The following is a 26161-nucleotide window of genomic DNA, read 5'->3' as shown; positions in this document are numbered from 1 at the left end:
TGGTTTCGTTTCTGAGCAGAGGACTCCAAGGGAGACACTGGTCGGGGGCAAATAAGAGAAATGGCCTTCCTGGTGAAAGTAGCAGATCGAGAGACTCAGAGGCCAGACAGCAAGAAGGTGATGCAGAGTCCCTCTGGGTGGCCACAATGAAGAGGACTTCAGGAGTCAGCAAAGAGGCCAGGACAAAGGCACACACAGAGGTGCACGACGGTGTCGCCTGCTCCTGCGAGCGTTCCAGTCAACCTCTAGAAGGGCTAACGGTGTGTGTGGCAGAGATGCCCAGTGTCTGCTGGGTTCATCTGCCCTCTCCTCTCCCGCCCCCAGCGCTCTAGGGGCTGAGATCTGGGCCTCCGCACGCTAGCTAAGCACGCCTCTCCACAGGGAGGGTGTGGAGAAGATCTAGGCAGAAGGTGCCTGCCAGCACTGGCTGCTCCTCACCACCCTCATCCCGTGGGTGGTCTGCGGCAGGTACAAGAGCAAGCCTCCCCACGAAGCCAGTGCTTCCTGAACTTGCTCTCCGTAGCAGCCAGTGCCCCACAGAAGCCCACCCCGCCTGTCTCCCCTCACTTATTTTCCAGGCCCAAAACATTCCTCCCCAGGTTGTCTTATTTTAAGCCCAGATCCTGAAAACACAGAATGGATAATAGCACTCTGGCAAACAGACTCACCTCACAGCCTCAATTTCCTTCCAGTGATGTGGAGGCTGTGACAGATGTTGAGGAAAGGACCAAGTGGCCAGGATGGACGATTTTAAGATTAAGATTCAGTGAACTTAGGGTTTTTTTTTTTTTTTTTTTTTTTTTTGGTACTAGGTTTGTCTCTGTGTCTCTGTTCTGTAGTGCTGGTGTGTGTGTGTGTCTGTTTTTATGCCAGTTCCACGCAGTTTTTATTACTACAGCTCTGTAGTGTAATTTGAAGTCACATATTATGAAGCCTCCAGCATTTATCTCTTTGACTTAGAACTGCTTGGCTATTCTAGATCTTTTATTTTTCAAAATGAATTTTCGAATGTTTTCTTTCTTTCTTGAGACAGGGTCTCACTAAGTTGCTGAGGCTGGCCTCAAACTTATGATCTTCCTGCCTCAGCCTCCTGAGTCCTTGGGATTATAGGCCTGCACTATTACACCAGGATCAATGGCTTAGGTTTTAAGATTAACTTCACCTAGACACCATTCATCAGTTTGAGGAAACAACGTGTGTGTGTGTGTGTGTGTGTGTGTGTAGACCAAGATGACACTCACACCCTACTTGGAAGCCCTGAGTTCAGACCATGTGCCTGGGCATGTGCATGCAGCCTGGAGGTCCTGAGCGACCTGAGCCATCCATTGTTCAAGAAAACATATTATTAACTGCTTCCCAGGGAGAGCAGGGCAATATGTTTGACTCTAAATTGGGATTGGGTTTAAGGAAAAGAACAGAGATGAAATTTTTGTCTCCCGAGAAGCTGAACTCCCACTTGGTCCAAAAGCAAAGTTAAGATTAATGAGCTCATGTGTTATAGTTACTGATAAGTTCATTACTCAAAGATATTAGATACCAGTTGTCTTTCTCCTAAAGGATTTCACAGCAGAAGCGTGCATGGCCTCAATATGCATCCTCCATCTAACAAGAAAATCATCTTTCCAAGGCACAGCCCAGCTGGTAAGGGGGAACTTGTAGCCACGCTGGGGAACCAACAGGATGGCATCAGGGTATGTCTGTCACCAAGTCCTGACATATTTCTGTACTTGCAATATCTATAATAAGGGATGGGGATATCCCTACTGCCCCTTCCCTTCCTTCAAGATACTGGGATGATTCAGGACAAAGTCCCAGGGGCTCTTCTATCCTTCTGATGAATGCTGCTGGCTGAATAAAAGCAGCAGTAAATGGATCACCACTGCAATCAACCCAGCTCCTGGCTCAGCTGAACACCTCATCAAAGGCAGACTCCGGTGGAGGGAAGAGGCTTCAGTTTGGTCATCACCCCAATTTGCTTTACCTGCCTTCTGCCAGCTAGGGGGCAGCCATTGTGGAAAAGGAAACAAAGTGATTGATAACCCTAGCAACTCTCCCAGGTGTTCTCTCTGTCCACCCCAAGGATTCTTCATTCAGCCCAAATACCCAAGTTCTGTGCCTGATACATACACCTTGACACTTGGCCTTGATTTTTGAAAAGTGAGAACTACTCAGTAGCGACTATATTTGGGGAGCGTGGCATTGGTAACAACTGTAATATATGGCACTACATAATTCACTGGGGAGAAGTCTGCGGGAAAATTCTGGAAGGCTAACTTTCCAAGTTGCTACACTGAGCCTATTAGATAACATAAATTAAGTTTAACTCCCTCTCCTGTCAGGATCATTCACTAGGAGGAAGTTACATGCTGGAATTTGTCCCAAGTGCTGAGTAGGTATTATCCACTGACAGCGAACGATGGCTAACTGCCTTCTGGTGTCAGTATCAGAAGAGTGCTGTGTTGGGTACAGAGGATGGTGGGTAGGGATGGGTGGGAACCGATCTTTATTCATTTTTTTTCTTGGTACTCAAAGATCTGTTTCCAGAAACCACTGTGAGTGTCATGAACTTTTTATTATCCTCTGGAGACCAAAATAGACATGGACAGAGATGAGTCCAGGCTCCTTCGCGCTGTGTGTGTGTGTTCTGTAAGACTGTCTTTAATTTCAAAGACAAACACAATCTTAAAACACACAAGCATTAACTCCAACCTGTCTGGGCTGGCCTGAGTACTTCCTCTATATCATTCATTAGAAACCAAATGGGGCCTTTTGAGAGAGGGCCAAAGAAGACTGGCATCCAGAAGGCACAAAACACAAAGGACACAGAGCTGATGAGGTGAACCATAACAATGTCTCTGGCACCTCCACCCAGGGAACTTTGCAATTCTTTTTCCCCCCAATTTAAAAAGGTATCGATGAAAACCTAACTGCTCACTTGTATACACACACCCCAATTCTACACTCGCTCATGATCCCATTGTTCAGCAGCATGTAATTTTAAAAACAATTTCAACATACTTTTGTTTATCACAGCTACACAATTTACAGTACTTTGGAGGAATAATGAGAGGTAAGGGGTGGGAAAATATGGTTAAGGACACTTACCCCAAGAGAAAGAAAAACAGCCAGGGATGTTTTTGAAAACATGAAATGCCTGCCAAATGTGCTTTTTAACCTAGTCCTCTCCCCTGCAGTCATGTGACTGGCTGTCCTGCTCCTGGAGCACAGGGTTACTGGATTTCAGGAACAGTGGTCCAGGAGAAGGCTGTGGAGCTCCTTTAAGGCTGCCTGAGCTGTTTTCAGTAAATCTGCACAAAATGCTCAAGAACTTGCGTGGGCAACTCTTTGCTTGTTGGCACTGAAGAGCAATTTGGGACGAGTCCTTGATTAAAAAGGGAGGGTGAAGAGGCAGCCTCTCTGGACTGTCGCTTTCTCCCTGACATGGGCAAAGGGAGAAGAGCAATAGGGTGGCTGCCTGACTTCGACAGGTGATCTGGGCTGGAAGGTCTCCCTATGGGCTCCATCAGCTCCACCCTCAGTTTGAGAAGAGCACCTTGAACTGAGGAGGCAGCATCAGGAGGGGCCACGTGGACATGAAGTGGGAAGCATCCAGGGCACTGCCCACACCTGTGGCTGTGGACAGAAAGAGACGAAGTTCTGGGGAAGCAGCAGCTTTCCTGACCACTGCTACCAGACACATAAGATTTCAGTACATAAACCTCAGTCCTGACAGAAGCCCACATGAATGAGGAAGGCAGACAGGCCCCGGGGCAGGGGAGAAGGTATGCTTCTCTGGAGAGGGGAGGCCGCTCACAGGTGTTAAATGAACACATCTGGACTCAGCCCTCCCAAGGCAGTCAACAGACCATGGGCCACATTAGACATGAAGATGCCCAACGTGGAAGGGCCTGGAAGCACATTCCCAGCAGAAAACTGAAGAGAAGCACATTCTCCAAGACTTGTAAGTTCTAAAAATGCTCATTTAATGGGAGCCAAACATCTGATTTTACCTGACAGTTTTTAAAGCTCACATAGAAAACTCACACAACTCATTTGGATGCTCTCTTTCACAGCTCACTTTCACCTTTGTCTACAACAAGGGAGGGAGGGTGTGGGTGTTTTGAGACCAAATCTACATTAGAGAGTGATTTGCACAAATGCCATCAGTAGGCAAAAACGCCATAACACCCAACACCTTGCTCTAAAGTACTAGGGAAGTTCTAACAATATTTCCATTTTACTCCTATACAAAAATCAACAACGACCACTGCCCAAGAGGAATATCCCAAGGAGGATACTCCCAGGAGTCATCCAACCCAGTGCTGGAAGAAACAGGGCCCAAGTCTCTGCGGTGTTGGCAGGCAGGGAACCAGAGGCAGCTGAAGGAAGCCAAGCATCTGCCAGTTCCCTTCTTTTCACTGTCCCTTTCCCCTAGGCTACAGGGAGTGTCTACTGTGAGGGGAACAGGGAACATGGGTGGAGCAGGAGCTGGAGGCCAGAGAGAAGGAGCCCGCCTCACACTTGAGTCCACTTTACATTCTGCCCGAGCAGATGGCCTGAGGGGGCCCGTGTATCCCTCCATGCCCTAACAAGTGGGCAATGGTCAGAACTATTGTTTTTCATGTAATACCCCAAGGGAGACCAAGAAAGTGATGACAAAATTCACAAAATTTGAGACCTTGACATTTTCATTTAATCCCTACAAGGCAGAAATGTTGCTTACTGACCTCATCTTGGAGTAAAAAGGTACCATTTAAAGTTGGCAAAACTGGGCAGCTCTGGACACTTTGGGACTTCAATAAAACATTTGCTTTCATGCAGATCCCCAAATTGGAGGCACCTGAGTGGCTGTTTTATTAAAGCCTCCGACCAGGGTAGACCTCAGCTCCAGCTGCTTGGTATTTTTACCTCACTTGCACAAAATGTTTTACACTCTCTTGCTCATTTGAATTTCAAATTGTCAAAGGTTCAAGCAGAACCTAAAAATACCGACAGGCCTCAGGGACTGGGGTACTGTTAAAATACTCTGCTGTGCAGTGTGTGGTGGCAGTGCACATGCTGTCTGCACAGAGTACCTGCTTAGGAGCCCCCAGCCCCTGCTGGATGCTCCATGGTGAGGTGACTAGGCCTGGGCAGCTATGTCCAGTCCTGAGGCAAATCAAACTATTGCTGCAGATGCACAGGCGCTCCAACAAATAGAATCTACCCAAGAGCTTCCTAAGGGTGGCCACCCCAAATCTCAACTCAGTAATTAGGTATCATTTGGTTTCTAAAATGTCTTTTTAAGAAAGAAACAACAAATGTGCCTCGTTTGTGCAGCTGAAATGACCAGGCAAGCTCATTAAAAAAAAAAAAAAAAAAAAAAGTCCATTTTTTTCCCAGCAAGGTAAAAGTTTCTTAAAGCTTAGGACAGCTCACTGACCTCATAGCTCATTTGTAAGTACATGTTAGGAACAGCAGGTGGTTACAGGAAAGCCTGCTGCAAAGCATTAGCCATTTATACTCCCACCAGTAGCAATCCCTAGATTATACCACATCCGCTGACCCAATGCCCAAGGCAGAATTTGTAGCACAGAAACGTATTAAAGGATCTTAATGCATTTTATTTCATCAGGCCCATGGCACAGGCAAAGCAGTTGCAGGTGTTTCAGGAATGGAAGTGTCTGTTTTACATTCTTCTCCATTCCTGGCTTTGCAAGGTGGAGGGAAAATCATTATGCTCCAAAAACCAGAACTGGATCCCAGCTCACTGAGCTGGCTGATACAGTGCTCTGCTGAGTTGGAGAAGAGAACCAGTGATGGGCAGAGGTCAGCTGCCCAGGGCACTGGAACCAAAGCCAGAGTCAATCACTAAGCTGGGTATCTTTCAAAGGGAAGGAAAACTTGCAATTTAGAGAAGCATACCCTACTCCTTAATAAACACCACTAAATTGCACTGAGATAACTCTAAAACAGAAGCAATCATCTAGTTTTCCTCAAATCAATTAAAATATCAGCTACATACAACAAGCTACATGTTACACCAAACAGCCGTGTAACAGAGGGCAAAGATACAAGAACCCTGTGCATCACAGAACTCAAAGTAGCTGCTGCACTCACTCGGCACTGCTGGAGCCCTCCCTCAGCAGGCCTGCACTTTGCTCTAAGAGAGCAGTCAGAAGCGGAGGAAAGAAAACTGCCATGGTCCGTCTGAATGAAACTCCTGGTGCAATCTGTACACACACAGCTTTAAAACTATAAAAACGTCCACTACTGTTGACATCCTTTATTACTGTTTCTTTCCATACAGTCTAATTCTTGATAAAACCTCTAATTAACCCCTTCTTCTGTGGGGAATGCTCGCCTTATCCCAGCAAAGTCTTCTCTATCACCCACTTAAGCACAGCCCTCACAGAGAACAAACCTCCCATAGTTCACTCTTGCTCTGCCTAGGCAAAACCTATTTTGTCACCTAGGGGCACAGGATACCACAAAGGACACTGTGATTTGTGAGAATGTTTCTTCCAGCAAGCTCTTTCATCCTCAGAGAACAAGAAGGGGGCTGGCTGCTGGCTCCTATTATGCTAAGCTGTGGCTCATGGCTGAAATCCCAGGGACTATGGAGGCTGAAACAAAAGGATCACAAATTCAAGGTTAGCCTGGGAAACTTAGTGATACCCTTCTCAAAATAAAGAAGAAAAAAAAAAGGGCTGGAGATGTAGCTCTGTGGTGAAGTACCCTTAGGTTCAATCCCTAGTACCAAAACAAAAACAAACAAAAGCCCCCCAAAACAAAAAACCTATCCCTAAGACAAAATAGCTTAAGGCAGTTTTTGCCACAGGAATAATGACTTGCTCTGTCAAACCTCATTTCAGTAATTAAAAGTAGGCAGCACTAACCTCTTGATAGCAGGTTGTTTTTTGGGGTCCATAACCCTCAAGGAGGTGCCTACACTCCTGGCCCCTTCGCTGTCCCGACTCCAGCCACATTTGGGCTCTCAGGAAAGCAATGCTGTGCTGTCAAGAAACTTCTGGTTTGGGGAAGTCCTTACCCTTCTATCAGTCGGCTCCTGGTTTGTTTTAACTTTTCTTTAAACATTTCCTTTTTCCTTATAAGTTTATCTTCTCAAATGGAGGGGTAGTCTCTAATAAAACCAGCCCCAAAGCTACGGTGGAAGTGACAAAAAGCGACTACATTCATTCCACCTTGGAGGGCATAGGGTAGGCTCATGAGGTAACTCAACAGCCAGGCTCCTGCCACACGGCTTACCCTGGGACTGCAGTCTGTTTAGCCATCCCCCAAAGCACACCCGCATTCCATCTAAGTCATGGAATGTCCACATGGCAGTGTAATCAGAGGGCATCAGACTGAAAATGCCACACCTCTCTCCTGAAAATGCTACACCTCTCTCCAAAGCGACACCTAGAAAAGAAAGGATCATTTCTTTGATGCCTGTTCCTGGGTGACTCCTCATGGTGGTGTGGTCCCTCTCACCTTAAAGCTAGCACACCTGGCTCCTCAGCTCTGGCCTCCCTCCAGACATGCCTGTGCCTTCCTTCTCCACTCACATAACTTGCCTCTGCCCACCTGCCTTTACCTCTCAGTCTAGACTCAGGCTCCCTTCTCCTTCGAGAAGTCCCTGCTGCCAAGGGAGAATGAATGTGGAAATCTTGCTCCCAACGCGTGATGTACAAGTTTCCTCTCCCCTCTCCACAAACCTGTTTTTATAGACTATAAATACATGCTAAGTGACAAGAACTCAGTAAAGACTTCGGTGGAAGATATGCAAATTTTGGAGATATCTGATTTAAACATGAAGACTACACAAGGCAGCCCGGAAAGCACTCAGTGTTTTGGGACACTGTTGAAGGGACATGAAAACTTTTCAAGGACAACAGAGAGCAGCTTCTCTGCCCTTGTTGGGCATCTCCACAGGTACAGCTGAGAATTCTGCAAGCCTCTCTGACAAGCGGAGGCAGAGCATGTGTGTTTCCAAGTTTGCTCACGTCCTGGCAGTGTGTCTGTTTCCCTCAGACTGTCAGGCGGGAAGCTGCAGTGGAAGGATGAGGGAGAGGAAGGAAGGGGCTGTAGACACTCTGCAACAGCCTGTCCCACCCAAGCCACACCAGCATTGCACGCGCTTGTTTTATGTGCTTCGTTTAAGATTGAAGCCTTTCTACATGCTTTTTGTTTTCACTGTAGTAACTCAAAAAGGTCATTCTGAAGAGCTTAAGAATATAAGCATGCCCTTTTCTATTTTCACAAAATCTGAGCTTTAAAGTTACAGGTCCCACAATGTCTGCCGTCCACTGTAGGTGGTGGTGGGGCTGGGCAGAGGAGCTGGCTTCTTGAGTCTCTATATTTAAAGTTAATTTAGGTTCATTCAATGGCAGAATGTTTTAGCTACAGACCTAAGTTCAAATTTGAGGTCAGACTGCAAACTCTACTTAAAACCCCCAATGAGTCGATGACCCACATCCCTAGACTTTTTGGCCAGGGTTTGGTCAAGTCTGAAGCTGGCCTCGAATTTGTGATCCTCCTGCCTCAGCTTGAGTCAGTGAGATTACAGGAGTGTGCTACCCTGCCCCACCAGTCCACTGTTTGATACTACAAACTTACTGCATGGAAGAACCTAACCCCCATAGCCCAATCCCATCTCACCCAGGGTGGGAGTAGGAGAGACTCAGATACTAGAACTTAACAAAATGGGTGCAATCTAGGTATAAACACGCCCCATGAATGAAGGCTAAAAATGGCTAAGTCCAACTTGAGCATTCAGAACAGCTGGCTACTCCTGCAGAGTCAATGAGGGCTCTTTGTTTCACTGACATTCTTGTCCAACGTTTGAAATTCTAACTACATATGCTAATAATTCTGAAACTTATTCTCTCTGCCCTAGACACCTTTCTAAGCTCCATGCTTCTGTATTCAGTTGTCTACTTAGTGTCTTAATTATCTCAGAGTTTTGCGGGGGGGGGGGGGGGGTCTAAAATGGGACACTTGCTACTTACCCACAAATCTGTTTTTCCTCTAGCATCTCCATTCTGAGAGAACAAGGCCACAACAGCTCATGACGCAAACCTGGTCATCAGTGTTGTCTTCCTTACTCTTCACACTAAATTACAAACTTCTATGAATCCATTTTCAAAAGTCAAATTCATTCTCTTTTTTCCATTTCTATTGCCACCATCTAGTCGAAGTCACCAGTATCTTTTCCCTTGGCAGCTGCGATACCTCCTCTAGGTGTTCACCCCACCTCAAACCCACCTTCCTCAGAGCAGCAAAAGGAGTGTGATAGCCACTCCTTGAGAGTTAAACCTTTTAACACTTTCCTACTGACTATAATTAAAATGTCACCACTGTAGCACAATCACATCCCTGCCGTCTGTTGTTCCCCTGGTGCCATTCACCCCTGGCACTCTGTTCTAGACACACTGACTCCTGACTGACTTCTCACATACAGGCCTCAGTCTGAGCTCAGGAGGTCTCAGACCAGCCTAGGGCCCCATACATGCTTTCATGGCACCCTGCACTTCTTCAATTACTTGTCATAATTGAAATTTTAGGATCACTTGTGCAACTTTTTTATGTAACTTGTTTAATTTGACTAGATTTCATGAAATCTAGGACCATGTTTCTGTAACTTATCACACATACCTTACAACAGTGCTTGATTCACTCAAAATGTTGGTCGAATGGAATGAACAAGTTAGTTGCAGGTACACTGTGTTCTCTGGATCTTAAGGGACAACAAAGGTTAATCAATAGCTCAGGTACCCAAGTCCAATATCCCAATCCCTAACCTCTCACAGCACATTCCTCCCTGTTTCCTAACAGCTTTTCTCTCTCACCCTCTGTGATACCACACTCCTGACTTTCTTCCCATTTCACTAACTACTGCTCCTTAAAATCTTTTTACTGGTTTCTCTAAAAATCACTCCAGAATTAAGTCCTCCTGCATTTTTCACCCTTTACATTCACTTCTTTACATAGCTCATTCACATTTCCATCCAGGAATTCTTCCCCAAACTCCTATATTATCAAACTGCCTATTTGAGAAACACCTTAAACGAAGTTGTCTAATAGAAATCTCAACTATATATGTTCAAAACAGAAATTAATCCTCTTGACCCCTACATTAGTTTATCTCCTAATCATCCCTGCTCCAGTCAAAACCTGGGACTCATTCTTGATTTCTCTTTCCCTTACTACTCACACTGTCTTTATTTGTGGCCTCATTAGATTTACTCTAAATGATGTCTCGAATCTGCCATTCTCTCCCTTCACACGCAGAGGTCTGGTGGCAGGAATGAGTTCAGCATGCTAGAGGAACAGAAGGAATGCCAGCAGGGCTACGATGCAGGGAGGTCCTGGCTCCACCTGTGGACTGCTCATGCCCTGATGTTGCTCTTGCTGCCTTCCAAGCCTTCCTCCTCAGAGCATTTTGAGGGACTTTAGGGGCCTTAGGGGGCTTCCTTTTAGGATAATTGACCCGAGATGTACTGTTTCGTATTTGTTAACTCTTCTTTGAATAATGGAATATATGAATATAATAAAATTTAAATTGTATAAAGCAACATTCAGCAAAAAGTAGGTCTCTCATCTCATTTTCTCAGTCACCCTCCCCAGAGGCCAAGCAACCACTGCCACCAGTTTTATGTATTCTTGAGAGTCTATGCATACACAAGCATTTCTGCTTCTCTCCCAGAGGGATATTTTAAAAATGTAAATCAGATCATGTCACTCCTTTGCTTAAAACCCTTCAATGCCTTCCTACTATGTTTAGAATAATAATCAACCCCCTTTCAAAGGCCTGTAAGTTCCCCACTGTCCGTGTGCCCCTCCACTCTCTTCTCACACTCTGCTTTAGCAATGCTGGATGGCTTTTTGCTCTCAGATATGTAAAATTTGTCCCCCCCACCCCAAGACCTATGTTCTCTCTGCCTGGGACACTTTTCTCCTAGCTTGCTTGTCTCGGCTCTGCTCCCAGATTTGCCCTACCATCCCTACTGTGGTTCCCTGTGCTTACTCCTACCAGATATCATCTTGAGGACCTGTTCCCTTGCTTACTGTCTCTCTCCCCTAAAGAATAAAAGCACCAAGAGATTGCACACTTGGGTTTTATTTCCTGCTTTTCTTCTAGAACTCAATAAAAATCAGTAGAATGAAAAAATAATTTTAGTTGACAGATGACTCATTAAAAACAGAAGAAAATTAATTCTAGCAATAAAAGAATGTGTAATGCTAATAACTATCCTCTTATCCCACTCCAAGAGTCCACCACCACATGGTCTACTTACCTGGGCAAATGGGTTCAGCAGGGACAGCTGAAAAACTGTTATTTTGGATATATCCCAGTTTTTGCACTAGCAGGTTTACTTTCCTAATTATGCTTTTTCTACTGCTATAATTAATGAGTCGCTATTTGCTAAGCTCACTCTGAGAGGCAACCCAGAAATGTCCAAGATGGCATTAGATGCTCTCTTGGAATTGAAACTTAGCCATAAAATGGGCTGAATAGCTAATGAAGAACTGAGCATAGTCACACAGGCTCCCAATGGACATTCACTTCTCTACCCTGGTATTCTGGTCAGTTACCCAGATTCTATGCAAAATTAACCCCAGGGTAACAGTTCAGCTTAAGGGAAAAACACTCTTTAACTTGAAAATCTAGAATTCCCCCTTTCTGGTGTATCCGTAGCATGGATAGCACAGTGATGGGGAGTACATGTATGTCATCCTGTATATTAATCACAAGAAGGAGCAAGCTCTCTTGTGATTCCATCTTCCAGGGGCTGGTGGGCTGACATAGTTCAAGAAGGAAGAACATCAGAATGTGTGGAGAGTACAGCATGTGTCCTGACTGTCCTCTGAGGAGGAGGCCCATGAAGTTCTGCAAGGCTCAGGTGGTAGCTGTCATACTCTCTGGGGTTCACAAGGCCTGTCTTCTACCACACTGTAGCCACTGCCTGCCACCTCCCTAACAGCCTAGAAACACCCTTCTCCTAGGTGGCAAAAGCAAAAATCTTCATTAACACTTAAGAGAAACTTTTGGTTGGAGGAGAGCATCTAACACTGCCCTGGCACTCTTGCCCCTAGATCCCCTGGAGCCTCAAAGTGCTTTTCTAGGAGACTCATCAGACTGAATGCAGCAGGCCTTCATCGGATCCTGTAAGGCAGGGGCTGCTGTGGAAGATTCTAGGAGGTGGACTTCCCACAGGCTAGTGTCACCTACCTCCCAGTCACCTTCCTGGGCACTCACACTTTAGCATATATGGCAGTTGGTGAAGCCGTGAACAAAGGGTTGGTTACCCAAAGCAACGAGGGGCATTCCTCATCACCACCTCCTTCCACTGTGTCCCAGAACTGTTAGGAGTACAGCAATGAATTAGGCAACATAGGTGGTTTTACCTCAATGCCACAGGTGACAACAAAGAAAGACAACATCCTTCAAATCTCAGAGAAGAGTAAGTAGTGACCCCATCCAGGCTGCTCAGGGACTGGTAGTGTGACAAATCAGCATTCCTCTAGTAAGTGCCACTGGACCCCCCCCCCCCATGCCTCATTATTATCCTCTATAAATGTCCCTTCCATTTCCTCACGGTTTTAGTACTTCTCCATTTTGTTACCTTCTCCTTTCTCTCCAACACCTTGATTTCCCTTTACTTTTTTGTTTCACAAGCTGCCTCAGTGGCTAGGCTGCCTTAACTCCTGATCCACAGAGACAGGGTCCTCTGGACTACAGGTGTGAGGACAGGTCAGGGCAGGGATGCTGCTCATTACACACACCAAGCAGCTGTTATAGGTGCACCTCTGTCCGCAAAGTCCCTGGGAGATGTGTTCATTCCCTACAGAGCTCTGTCTAACCCTGAATAGCGATGGGAATAATATCTGTACAAACAAATAGGTGGTAGAAAGGTGAGCAATTCCTAGAAAAGTCAGCTGACCCAATTATTTTAGGCACTTCTTCAATGAAATACAAGGCTGAAACATTCACTCTTTTCAGTGTTCTGTCCCTGAACTTTGTTCATATGTGTCACAATTAGTCTCAGCTATTCAGATATGAATTCTGGTAGCTCCTTTCCTTCTAGCTAGGACAGTGTTACTTCTCAGACTATCCAGGAGTTGCTGCTTTTGAATCTCTGGGAACAGACTGCCTGCTATGCCTCTCGTGGGTCCTGTCACAGGGACCTAGATTCCTAGCAGAATGGCTTTGAATCTCAGAGACTAAACAGTTCTAGTGCACCCATGCACCATGGGTGAGCCACAACCTGGGAACACTGAATGGGTGCTGGCTAGTGGGCCTTCTCCACATCTACTTTCTAAAAGATAGCAGTGATCTTCACTGCAAACACCTTTTCTGATATACTGATTATAGTACAGACCAACACCACAGAGTTTCTGTTGTTCTTGTCATAGAATCTTATTTAGCCTCCTTGCTGGCAGCCAGATAGCAAGATTTGAGGTAGCAAGGCTTCGTGGAGTCTGTATCTGCAGGCCCCAGCAGTTGAGGGGTAAAGGCTGTCATGTGATCTTATTCAGAAGCAGAAACAAACTTCATTGATATTGATCTTCTCAAAGGGAAGGTGCTATAGAAATCTCATCTAATAAATAAAGGATTCAGGCTCCAGTGTAGGGCTGTCAGTCCGGCAAGAGAAAGAAGCTATCAGGCTCAAGGAGTCAAAAGTATTTATTGGTCATCTGTGCACTGTTTGGAGAGCTCTATTCTAGGGGCTGGGTGGAGGAAAAGAGAAGGAGAGAGAGGGAGGGGGAGAGATGGTGAGGGGGAGAGGGGGAGCCGGGGGTGGGGGGAGATGTGTGTGTGTGTCACTAGTTCCTGATTTTAAAGATAGCTGGAGACACACAGAGAGGAAAACAAGCTGAAGGTCACAAGAAGCAAAGCAAGAAATCAACTGCAAATAAAATCAATACAATTCAGCAGTGTGTAATAAATCGGGGGCACCAAGGAGAGGTCAACTGCATAAGGTATCCTGGAGGAGGTAAGTTTTCATGAACAATGAGGACATGAATTAGTCCTCTGGAGAAAACAGAATGTATAAGGTCAAGAAGAATTAAATGCCACTGTGTCTCATATTACCCAGGTACAGTGGACCCTGTCCTCCAGGAGTATCTCATCTATAGGAGGTGACAGGTGGCATATACCTGTAGTTCCAGTGAACTGGAAGGCTGAGGCAAGAGGATCACAAGTCTGAGGCCAACCTCAGAAACTTAACAAGATCCTATCTCAAAATACTTTTTTTCAAAAGGGAAAGGGAGCTGGGGACTCAGCTTAGTGGTAGAATGCCCCTGGGCTCAATCCCCAGTACTGCTACAAAATCAAACAACAACAAATAACAGTGCATGAGGGGCTGGGGTGGTGGCTCAGTTGGTACAGTGCTTGCCTAGCATGTGTGAGGCACTGGGCTCAATCCTCAGCACCACATTAAAATAAATAAATAAAGTAAGTAGGTAAGTAAGTAAAAAAACTGTTTCTGTTAAAAAAATCATTTCTAAAAACAAAACAAAACAAAATAAAAAACAGTGCACAGGAAGAATGGATAACAAACACCACCTTGAGTGATCCCTACACAGTAGGTCACACACATTTTTACTATTTAATGTTCAATTAAAAAGCATCCCTGAATTGGGAAAGAGGTTAAGGAATGGGCTAAATTCTACATGGCTGAAAATACATGGATAGCCAAGGCTGTAGCCATCTCCTCATTGTTTAGGGCACCCAATGGGTCAGCTCTGGGACATTTTGAAAAGGCAGTGGGATTTTGGGAGATCAACATACCTAGGCTCAAAACTCAGGTATTTCCTTAGTATTTCTGAGTTACTTCAAAGTTTGAGTTTTCCTCTCTATGAAAATGGAGGTACCATTTGTTCAGCAATGTTTTTTAAGGGTCAAATGATATAACACAAGTGCAGGCACCCAATACACAAGGAGATGCTCAAAGAAACAATTCTTTTTTCCTTCACCAGAGGATCATAACTGTAATAGTACGGGTTTGCCCAATCTACTCACAGGTTGACTAAGCATCACTGTACAGCAGGTATTGCAGCTAGAGCTGAGAACTAGAGAAAAATACTGCACAGTCCCTACCTCACAATGCTCATGGTCCAGGAGGAAGGATACATGTGTAGACAGTTTTAATATGTTCTGAGAAATAGACCAACAGACGCCAAGCATGAACTCCACAAAAGAGAAGTCTTTTGAGCAGTTTCAGGAAAAGATCAGATGAAGAAGGGTTTTTCTTCACAAAGCTACCCAGATTTTGTAAGGACCCCCAGTGAAGAAAACATGGAGACAAACACTGAGCCAAATCTGGCATTCCATATGCAACCCTGTCTTTAATGTTATGAAACCAGTTCTCTGGTCCCAGGGGATGGACTTGCTACTGGAGGAACTAGGGACTTGGAAAGCCTGTTCTGCTCAGATATGTGAAAGGCAGCTTGCAGAAGAGGAGGAGGATATGTGCTGGTTGCTCTGGAGGACAGACTGAGGAGAAGCACTGTGTTACAGGAGGCTAGTTTTAGTTTAGTGGAGCAGAACCAGTTAGTTTCCACTGCCTGCAATAGGAGATGCCATTCTCCCTCTGTCTGGAGGTATACCCAGTGGCTGGGTTACCCTCCAGTGCACTGCTGATATGGTACCTGCAACTTCAGTTTAGGGGGCTGGCCTGGCACCAGAGGGAAGACTTACTTCTAAGTTCTATTAGTAGTTTCATTCTACATCAAAGATGAGTAGATTTGTCAAGCTATAGTGCAAGAACACTGTAGTCACACATAGCAGGTCTGTGACCATGTAGCCTTTGTGACCTCTAAAGAACCTCTGTTTATGCCTGAGACGAAGCACAGGTTTTATTTATGCAAATACACCTTTCTCCAAAGTTGAATATTTAATTTAAACCACAGGCATTATCAAATAATTAATTAAATCATGCAAGCAATGCTATCCTGATAGTATGTTTTACTTTCTACCAATAAAAATTCAAGTCAGAGAAAAGTATCTAAAAATAAAAAATGTTAATGTCCTCTATCTAGATCTTATTTCCTTAGACAAATATTCCATGAGGAAACTCTTGTACACTTGTACCTCAAGCATCAATGTACAGGCAAAGTAGACCAGACATTCTCCCATTTCCCTGTGCAAGTAGGCCTACCTTCACACACTACTCCAGAGGGGCCTTCTCCTAATGATAATCAGCAGCTCACCGCAACACCCAATCCTTTTAAAATTTTTTCTTGTATGTTACTAGTCAACATTAACTAGTTATTCATCAGGGGCCACATATTCCAACAGGGACTGGAAGTTATAAAACACCACAAGGTTTTGGACCCTGAGAATTTTGGAGTCTTTCAGGGGAGAGATCATTCAAGGGGGAAGAGGCATGTGTTAAACCAACACTCAAAAGGTGTAACTCTTTAACTGAAATAGAATGGAGTTAACCAGTCTCTCAAAAACTCACGTATTAGACACTTAATTTCCAAATTCATGTGTTAATGGTATTTGGAGGTGAGGCCATTGGGAGGTAATTAGGATCTGATGAGGCCACGAGGGTAGTCCTTCATGATGACATTAGTGGCTTTATAAGGAGACTCAAGCTAGCTCACCTGCCCTGTCTTGCCTTAATCCTGCAATGTTATGATGCAGCAGAAGGCCTTCACCAAATGCCAAGCAGATGTTGGCACCATGTTCTCCTCAGTCTCCAGAACCACAGGCTAAATAAACTTTGATTATTCTAAATCACCCAATCTCAGGTACTTTGTTATAGCAACAGAAAATGACTAAGACAATTAGGACTGAACTAGGAACTAAAACCTCACTGGTGTGAATCCTACTCATTTGTAATTTGCAATAATTCTCTCTGGTTTTAAATTACCTTTGTGTGTTCTATGATAAAATGACAGTATATTAAACTTTGGAGTACATTCAAATTACCTAAAGAAGCATTCCCTCTACCCAGGGACTCTGAAATGCTGATTTAAGGGCCACACTTTCAGAAGCACATCTTACGAGGGGATTCACAGTAAGAATCTATTAGGAAGACTGATAATTATGCTTAATATTCTAAACACAAATTAGTTTTAACTATATATCATAGGCCCCAGAAAAGACATCTCTTAGGTCAAAACCTCAAGAGCAATTTGTGATTAATTTGAAAAAAAAACTTTTGAAAATCCCATTATTTTGACAAATACTACTTTGTGTACGTGCGCGCGCGCACAGGCATTATTACCATACTGGTCCTACCTGATGATGTTTTGTTGCAAAGGTTCCAGAGAGAACCAAAGCAAAATTTTGAAGGCTGAACTAATGACTAAGAAGAGGTTAGGAAGTCAGGTATTTTAATGTGAAAAGACCAAAAAAAAAAAAAATGTGGGTAACTTTAGAAAAGATATGTAGATTTCTGTAGAGATGATGGGGCAGAAAATGTATTAGGAAGGTGCAGTTAGCGGGGCTGCACTTACAGTGGAAGGAGGAGTAGGCACTGCCATACCAGGCACACATAGGCTAGAAACTCCTCAGCAAGCTGTGAATTTTAAGTCAAAGCTTCTGGAATACAACTTGTTAGTATAGGGCTGTGATCTGAAGGAATGACCACCTTTCTAGTCCCAGTTTCTTTATTTAAAAAAAAAAAAATGCTGGGATAGCTCAGTGGCAGAGTGCTTACCTAGCATGTTCAATCCCCAGCAGAAACAATAAGGAGGTGGATTAAATGATTGCTAAGGCTCCTTCTAAGTCTGCTATTATGTGATTCTACCTACCCACATACTTTTGTGATTTTGCATTTAATTCAAACAAAACACTTCTCATTATGGTTTACTTTCATCATCTCCAGATGAAAGCTGTCGGACAGCCCAGGACAGCATCTTGGGTTTCTGTTAGGATGATGATTTGAAGCGAAGAAAGCACTCTCAAGTTGCAGGCGTTCCCCACTTTAGCTAAACAGACATGAGACATAGGACTATAAAGAAAATGCTTTAACTGTAAACAGAAATGCACTGACAGAATAGTAAAACTCTTTAAAATAGTTCTGTCGACTTTATATAGGCCACATGGTAGCTTACCACAGGCTAAATCATCCATTTGTGAAGAACATATCTGAACATGAGAAAGTTTTTCTTAGAATATTTCCCTCAACTATAGCTATTAAAATCTGGTAAGGTGTTATAGGAGGGTACAACTGTGAAAAACCTACCACTAAATCATCTTTAATAGTGAAAGACAACCTTGCTGGGCAAAGAAACAACCAAAACTATTTACTACTGAAACAAATTTAAAAGCATATTTTATTTCACTTCACAATAATCCATTTTTCCCCATAAAAGTACTGTAAGCAAGGTAGCCTATTCAAATATTTGATAAAATATAGTGTGGCTGTCGTTGGTCAAAATGAACCGCAAAAGCAGGTGCAATTCTGAAATTGAGATGGAAACTATTTCACTTCATGGGACAGTAGAAGAGCGGTGGTCTATAACATAGGCTGCAGCAGAGAGTTCTGCACATTCTGTATTTTAGGAGCTTCGCCTTTGATGCTCCTTTGCTTGGGGGTGAGGGGACTCTCCATGTTTCTGTCATGTCTTTACAGACCAGTCAAAGCCCTGTCAATGACTTACAGTAGGCTGGATTTCTAAGACTGCTCTAATGGGCTAAGTACATGGGAGTTCATGTTCAGTAAAAGGTTTGTTTTGCTCTAACACCTCAACTTGAAATTATAGACAGGCAGCAGAGGAACTAATCTATTTGGTTTTAGTCTAGGACACTTACACATTAAAGATTAAATGGGGAAAATAAGCATCATACTCATGTTTAGATAAAAATACAGTGAGAATAAAAGGAAAAAAATAGTAAAGGGAGAAATTTTTCTCAGAATTTGCCTCAAGATTTCCAATTACCCTGGGGTCTCTCATATACAACAATTCCTATCACAGGATTTCTTTTTGCTGTTGTTTTTATTTGTTTTGCTTTTTCTTGCATCTCAGGAAGTATACAAACCTAGCTGCTATCTAAGGAGTATGGGAGAAATTTGAGCCTTTCATCAGCAGGCTCAGCATAAAAAACGGAAGTGTTAAAGATGTTGAACATTTTTTCATATACTTGTTGGTCATTTGTGTTTCTTCTTTTGAGCAATGTCTGTTTAGCGCCCCCCCCCCCCATGGATTGGGTTGTTTTTTGTTTGTTTGTTTGGTGTTAAGATTTTTTCTTTATATATTCTGATTATTCATCCTTGTCAGAGAACAGCTGGCAAAGATTTTCTCCCATTCCGTAGGCTCTCTCTTCACACTCTTGTTTCCTTTGCTGAACAGAAGCTTTTTAATTTGATAGCATCCCATTTATTGATTCTTGATTTTATTTCTTGAACTTTAGGTGTCTAGTTCAGAAAGTTGGTGGCTGTACCTATCTGATAATAGTATTGACCCTATGTATTCTTCTAGCAGTTTCTGGTAAAATTTCTTTGATTTGACTTTTGTGTAGGGCAATAGACAGGGATCTACTTTTATTCTTCTACATAGGAAATCCAGTTTTCAAGCAGCATTTGTTAAAAAAGGCCAACTTTTCTCCAAAATATATTTTCTAGCAACTTTATTAGAGAATTCTAACTAAGTGGCTTTGTCTCTGTGTTTTCTATTCTACTGGTATTCATGTCTATTTTGATGCCAATACCATGCTGTTTTTGTTACACCAAAATTTCATCTCAATCCAGTCAGAGTGTTGTTAATAATCAACAATACAAATAATATTAAATTCTGGTGAGGATGTGGGGGAAAAGGTATACTCATACATTATTGGTGAGAGTGCAAATTAGTACAACCACCCAGCAAAGCAGTCTGGAAATTCCTCAAAAACCTAGGAATGAAACCACCATATGATCCAGTTATCCCACTCCTTGATACTTACATAAAAGAACTAAAATTATCATACTACAGTGATACAGCCAAATCAATGTTTACAGCAGCCCAATTCACAATAACCAAGTTATGGAACCAGTCCAGGTGACCATTAAATAGATGAACATATTAAGAAAATGTGGTATACATACACAATAGAGTTTCATTTAGCCATAAAAAATGAAATTATCACATTTACTGGTAAATAGATGGAACTGGAGAACATCATGCTAAGTGAAATAAGTGTCAGTATTTCTTCTCATATGCAAAAGCTAGAGCAAAGTAAGAGGATAAAAAGGCAGGTGGAGGGGGCTGGGGGTGTGGCTCAACAGTAGAGTGCTCGCCTAGCACGCACGAGGTGCTGGGTTCAATCCTAAGCACCACATAAAATTGAACGAGTAGAGTAGAGGTATTGTATCCAACTATAACTAAAAAGAATATTTTTTTAAAAAAGGCAGTTGGTGTCATATATCATAAAGACAGAGGGGAAATCATGGAGAATAAGCAGGAAATTGAAGGGGAGAGAGGAAAGACAGGAAAGTGGAGGAAATGTGGTATGAACAAAATAATGTTATGTGGATGTATAAATATATGACAGTGAATTCTATCTTTATATCTATAAAGCACCAATTAAAATAAGTAAATAAGTAAATAAACCAATCAATAAGTAGAAGGAAGATCAGCAGAGAAAGAGGAATGAGGGGAGAGAGGAGGGAAAGGAAACTGGGGGGGTCCCCCACTGGGGAATGAAATAAAGTAAATTTCATGCAAATATGATTATGCAAAAATTAACCCAACTATTATGTATAACTATAATGCACTAATAAAAGTATTTAAACAAGTAAAATAAATAAATACATAAACTGTCTGAAATGCCACAAGTTCTCACTCATTTGTGAAAACTAACAAGTCAATCTCATAGAATACAGTGGGATAATGGTCACTACAGACTACGAAGAGCTGGAGAGTAGCTACTGAATGAAGTTAGATACGGGGTATCGAAATACAGAGAAGAGGAATGAGTTTGGGTTTTCTATAGCACAGTAGGGTCATTACCAATTACAACAATCTGTGACATATTTTGAGTTAAGTAGAAGAGTATAAAAGTTCCCAGAACATAAAAAAGATTAATGTTTGAGAAGATGAAAGTGCTTATTAACCTCATTTGATCATTACACATGGTATCCACATATCAAATTATCATACTGTACCCCATAAAGATGTGCAAATATTGTATTTCAATTTTAAAAAAATGAATAAACAAGAAAGATGCAGGAGCTCCTAAAGGGCTGGGTCTTATAACCACATTATCTCCGTACAACCCAAGGTAAACCAGAGATTTTACACTCCATGGCAACTGTGACAACACCCAGCAGCCAAACCAGTTTGGGTCATGATAAAGGATCTTAGGTATTTCCCTGTGTGGCAAAGTTTTCTAATGAATTCAGACTAGAACTCTATACAGCATAAGGATTTTTCCTAAGAACATAGGACCTTACTTTATTTTAGAGACATAAGATAGAATGCCAAACATTCCTGACAGGTTCACACTTGGAAAGGAATTAAAATAAAAGTACAGGGCTGGGGATGTGGCTCAAGCGGTAGTGCGCTTGCCTGGCATGCGTGCGGCCCGGGTTTGATCCTCAGCACCACATACAAACAAAGATGTTGTGTCCGCCAAAAACTTAAAAAAAAAAAAAAAAAAGGAAGGGTGAAAGACAATGCAAGAAAGTCAGGAAGAGAGAAATTAAAAAAAATGAAACTTAAAAAAATAAATAAATAAAATAAAATAAAAGTACAGAAACATGGGCTGATTTTTTGAGCCCTGTGAAATGGATGAACTTGGTAGTTTCATATCCCTACATACTAATCACTACAGTTCCTTGCCCCACTCTGGACCTTAGGACATCACTATTTGTTCATTCAGTGTGCAGGCCCCTATAGTGGCAGTGACAGCTGTGACATATATATACCTTTTCACTACAGTCAGCTTGTATTAATCCCAACAACTATTCAATAGCCTCCTTGACTTTCCTGTGTGCTTAGTTAAAAAAAAAAAAAAGTTGACCATATCCAAACCACTAATGGCTTCTCACTGTAAACCAACATCCACATTCCTCAGCCTGGAACCCAGAACCTTTTCCTCCTTTTCTAGTAGTCCCTCCTCACTTGATGCCAAGGCCCCATGTGGCTGCACATAGGTCATTTCTGGTCACCAGTTTTGCCCAAGAATTTGCTTTTTATTACATTGAAGTCACACCATTCTTCCTTTAAAGCCACAACTGTAGAAGCCTGTTTAGGGTCTTCCAGTTGGAATTAATCTGTCCCTCCCCATATTCTTTTTTTGAATTCTGTTGATGGACACAATACCTTTATTTATTTATTTTTATGTCTTACTGTTGATTGAACCCAGTGCCTCTCACATGCTAGGCGAGCATTCTACTGCTGAGCCACATCCCCAGTCCTCCCTTCCCATATTCCTATAATATATGGCTTGTACCTTAGTAAAAGTCTTATGATAGATAGGTTGCCCTGAATGCCAGTTATTTTATGTATGTGTGTGCTTTCCTCTCAGGCACAGCAAATCTCTACTTGAGAGCATATTAAAATCATCTTAGGGATCCTTGGAGAAGTGGTTAATTCCAGGATTGAAAAAAAGTAAATACAAGAGGTACCTGTAATATACTTCTTTTTTTTTTTTTTTTTGAGAGGAGAGAGAGAGAGAGAGAGAGAATTTTTTAATATTTATTTTTTAGTTATCGGCGGACACAACATCTTTGTTTGTATGTGGTGCTGAGGATCGAACCCGGGCTGCACGCATGCCAAGCGAGCGCGCTACCACTTGAGCCACAACCCCAGCCCCTCCTGTAATATACTTCTTATGCAAGAGAGAGAGGTAGAAATTGCTCCCCACATGCCCCCCCCCCCCCCGCAAAAAAAAAAAAAAGAGGAGTTTGTCACAAGAACACAGGAACTAGCTTGATGGAACTTCAACTTGGCTAAATCTGGGTAATGAGAACACCAAAATAATTTAGTACTAAAAAAGGAAAGAGGTGATACCAGTAAAAAATAAATGAGGGAAGGGAAGCAACTTTACTTTCGTAAGAATATGATAACTGTAGAAGGAATACAACAGTAAGCAAATCATCATTCTGCAAACATCATAGTAAGATTGGTTTAAGCAAGAATCATCAACAGATGCTGAATCAGAGGAAATTTTTGCTGATAGGAGAGCATTTACGTATCCATACCATGTTTCCCACAGACTGCTTATTAGGCACAAGGGGAAAACCAGTAGAAAAATAGGATAATACCTTGACTGGGTGGGTGAATCAGAGTTAACATCAACAATGAGGAGCTGATAGACTTCTGTGCCTCTCAATGTAAGGCCCTCAGAAGAACACATATCACTTATATAGTACTGTGGTTGGCTGAGAATATGTAACCTGAATCTAGTAATGAAGAAACATACAAAAAACCCAAAATGAGGAATGCTCTATTAAAAAACAAAAACAGTGTGGAAAGGTATATGTGAGAGGAATAGAGGGCTATGTTCTTTTAAAATGCCAGTATCATTAAACATAGAATGGCCATGAAAATATTCTAGATTAAGAGTCCAAAAACATGTGACAATTAAATATAACACTGATCATGGCCTGGATCCTAAAACTGAAGGGAGGAAAATGTTTTTATAAAGGACACTGTTAGATCCACTGATAAAACTGGAATACTGAAAGATTTGGAAAAAGTATTATATCAGTTATCAATTTAAAAAGTTAATAACTATGCTGCTGTGGTTTTATAAAATAATATCCCTATTCTTAGGAAACATTTACTGAAGTTTAGAGATAAAGGGCCATGATGTTTGCAACTAACTCTCAAATGGTACGGGAAAGGGGGGGGGAATTAATTTCCAAATAAAAAGTTGAAAACAATGCCTGAGGACCTTTTTTGACTTAACAGAGTAGGGCTCATTTACTTAAAAATAGAAAGGAAAAAAAAAAACTTTCAAAAAGTGAGAACTGCCTAAAACCATGGTTTTCAAAGTATGATCCTCAGACCAGCATTATGAGCATAACTTTGAACTTGCTCTACTGAATCAGTACCTCTGAGAGTGAGGCCCAGCAATGTATGTTCTAACACATCCTCTAGGTGAAGCAGAGAGCTCTGGAACTTCCTCATGCTGAGAATGAAACCTGAAAGAACTAACTCCTGATTTGGACACAGCCTAGCTAAATCTAGGTACGTGTACATCTCCTGGCTTTTGTGTTTTACAAATTGTACGTGCTTCTGTAGAGCTGGTAGAGAAACAATCTAGCTGCTTCACTCCAGTTTGATCAAACTGTATAAAATTATTTTTTCCTTTGGACATCATTTCTTATGTGGGCAGGCAGTTAAATCCAGCCAGCGAGGACCCAGGCAGGTTCCCTGGCTTGGATGCCCATCAAGTTTAACCTAGACTGTGAGCTCCTAGATTCTGTATTTTTAGCTCCTGTATTTCCTATAAAACTTAGAAAAATGTTTTATGCATAGTCATTGCAATAAATGCTTTCTGAATTGGTTTAACAGTGAACCACAGGGCAGAAATGACCACTGAAGCATTTGAAGACAATACACTAGGCTAGAGGCCCCAGCTATAAGAATCACTGGGTTTCTAAAGTGAATAGAAAAATTACTTCGAAGATTAAGAATGAATAAATGAGATGGATTCAAACTAAAAAGTTTCTTCTCAGCAAAAGAAACAATCTGGGGGCTGGGGATGTGGCTCAAGTGGTAGCGTGCTTGCCTGGCATGCGTGAGGCACTGGGTTCGATTCTCAGCACCACATAGAAACAAAATAAAGATATTGTGCTCGCCTAAAACTAAAAAAAAAAAAAAAAAAAAAAAAATTGTTTTTTTTTTTTTAAAAAGAAACAATCTGTGAAGTGAATAGAGAGCCTACATTGTGGGAGCAAATTTTTACCCCTCACGCATCAGATAGAGCATTAATCTCTAGGGTATATAAAGAACTCAAAAAGCTGAAAACCTGGTCTGGGGCTGGGGCTCAGTGGAAGCACACTTGCCTGGCATGTGTGAGGCACTGGGTTCGATTCTCAGCACCATGTATAAATGAATGAATGGATGAATAACTGTCTATCAACAACTTCCAAAAAAAAAAAAAAAAAAACTAAACACCAAAAAAATCCCAAATAACCCAATCAATAAATGGGCCAAGGACCTGAACAGACACTTCTCCGAAGAGGATATATAATTAATCAACAAATATATGAAAAAATGTTCATCGCCTCTAGCAATTACAGAAATGCAAATCAAAACTACTGTAAGATTTCATCTCATTCCTGTCAGAATGGCAGCTATTATGATGACAAACAACATTAAGTGTTGGTGAGGATGTGGGGGAAAGGGCACACTCATATATTGCTGGTGGGACTACAAATTAGTGCAGTCAATATGGAAAGCAGTATGGAGATTCCTTGGAAAACTGGGAATGGAACCATCATTTGACCCAGCTATCCCTCTCCTCAGTCTATACCCAAAGGACTTAAAAACAGCATACTTTAGGGACACAGCCTCATCAATATTTATAGCAGCACAATTCACAATAGCTAAAGTGTGGAACCAACCCAGATGCCCTTCAGTAGATGAATGGATTAAAAAAATGTGGCATATATACACAATGGAATATTATTCAGCAATAAAAGAGAATAAAATCATGGCATTTGCAGGTAAATGGATGGCGCTGGAGAAGATAACGCTAAGTGAATTTAAGCAATCCCCCCAAAACAAATGCCGAATGTTTTCTCTGATATAAGGAGGCTGATTCATAGTGGGATAGGGAGAGGGAGCATGGGAGGAATAGACGAACTCTAGATAGGGAAGAGGGGTGGGAGGGTAAGGGAGGGGGTGTGGGGTTAGAAATGATGGTGGAATGTGATGAACATCATTATCTGAAGTACATGTATAAAGACACAAATTGGTGTAAATGTACTTTATATACAACCAGAGATATGAAAAATGTGCTCTATATGTGTAATATGAATTGTAATGCATTCCACTGTCATAAAAAAATCAGTTAAAAAAACTTACTTTGCAAACAATAAAGTCAGCTTACTCATGAGGTTAGTAAAAGCACTATGCCTCAAAGGAAAACATATCCACTTACAGTTTGTTAAGTCACTACCAGTTGAAAATATGTAAAAACTTATGCAAGCTCTTAGACTGGTATTTAAAAATTAACAGTGTGCTTCTGAGAAGCAATGCACAGAGATTAAAAGCCATGCTGTGT

The 26161-nt window shown here is 42.2% G+C and overlaps 1 protein-coding gene across 2 annotated transcripts in view; it reads right to left on the bottom strand.

The window, feature by feature from the left end:
* ZFAND3 (zinc finger AN1-type containing 3) overlaps window positions 1-26161 on the bottom strand; it is a 328897-nt gene that overhangs the window by 3068 nt on the left and 299668 nt on the right. The window lies entirely within an intron of this gene.

The sequence above is a fragment of the Spermophilus citellus genome, assembly GCF_964194105.1.
Source record: "Spermophilus citellus genome assembly, chromosome: 5".
Classification (NCBI taxonomy): Eukaryota; Metazoa; Chordata; class Mammalia; order Rodentia; family Sciuridae; genus Spermophilus; species Spermophilus citellus.
The sequence above is the reverse complement of the archived record's forward strand: the minus strand, read 5'-3'. Positions and strand labels throughout refer to the sequence as shown.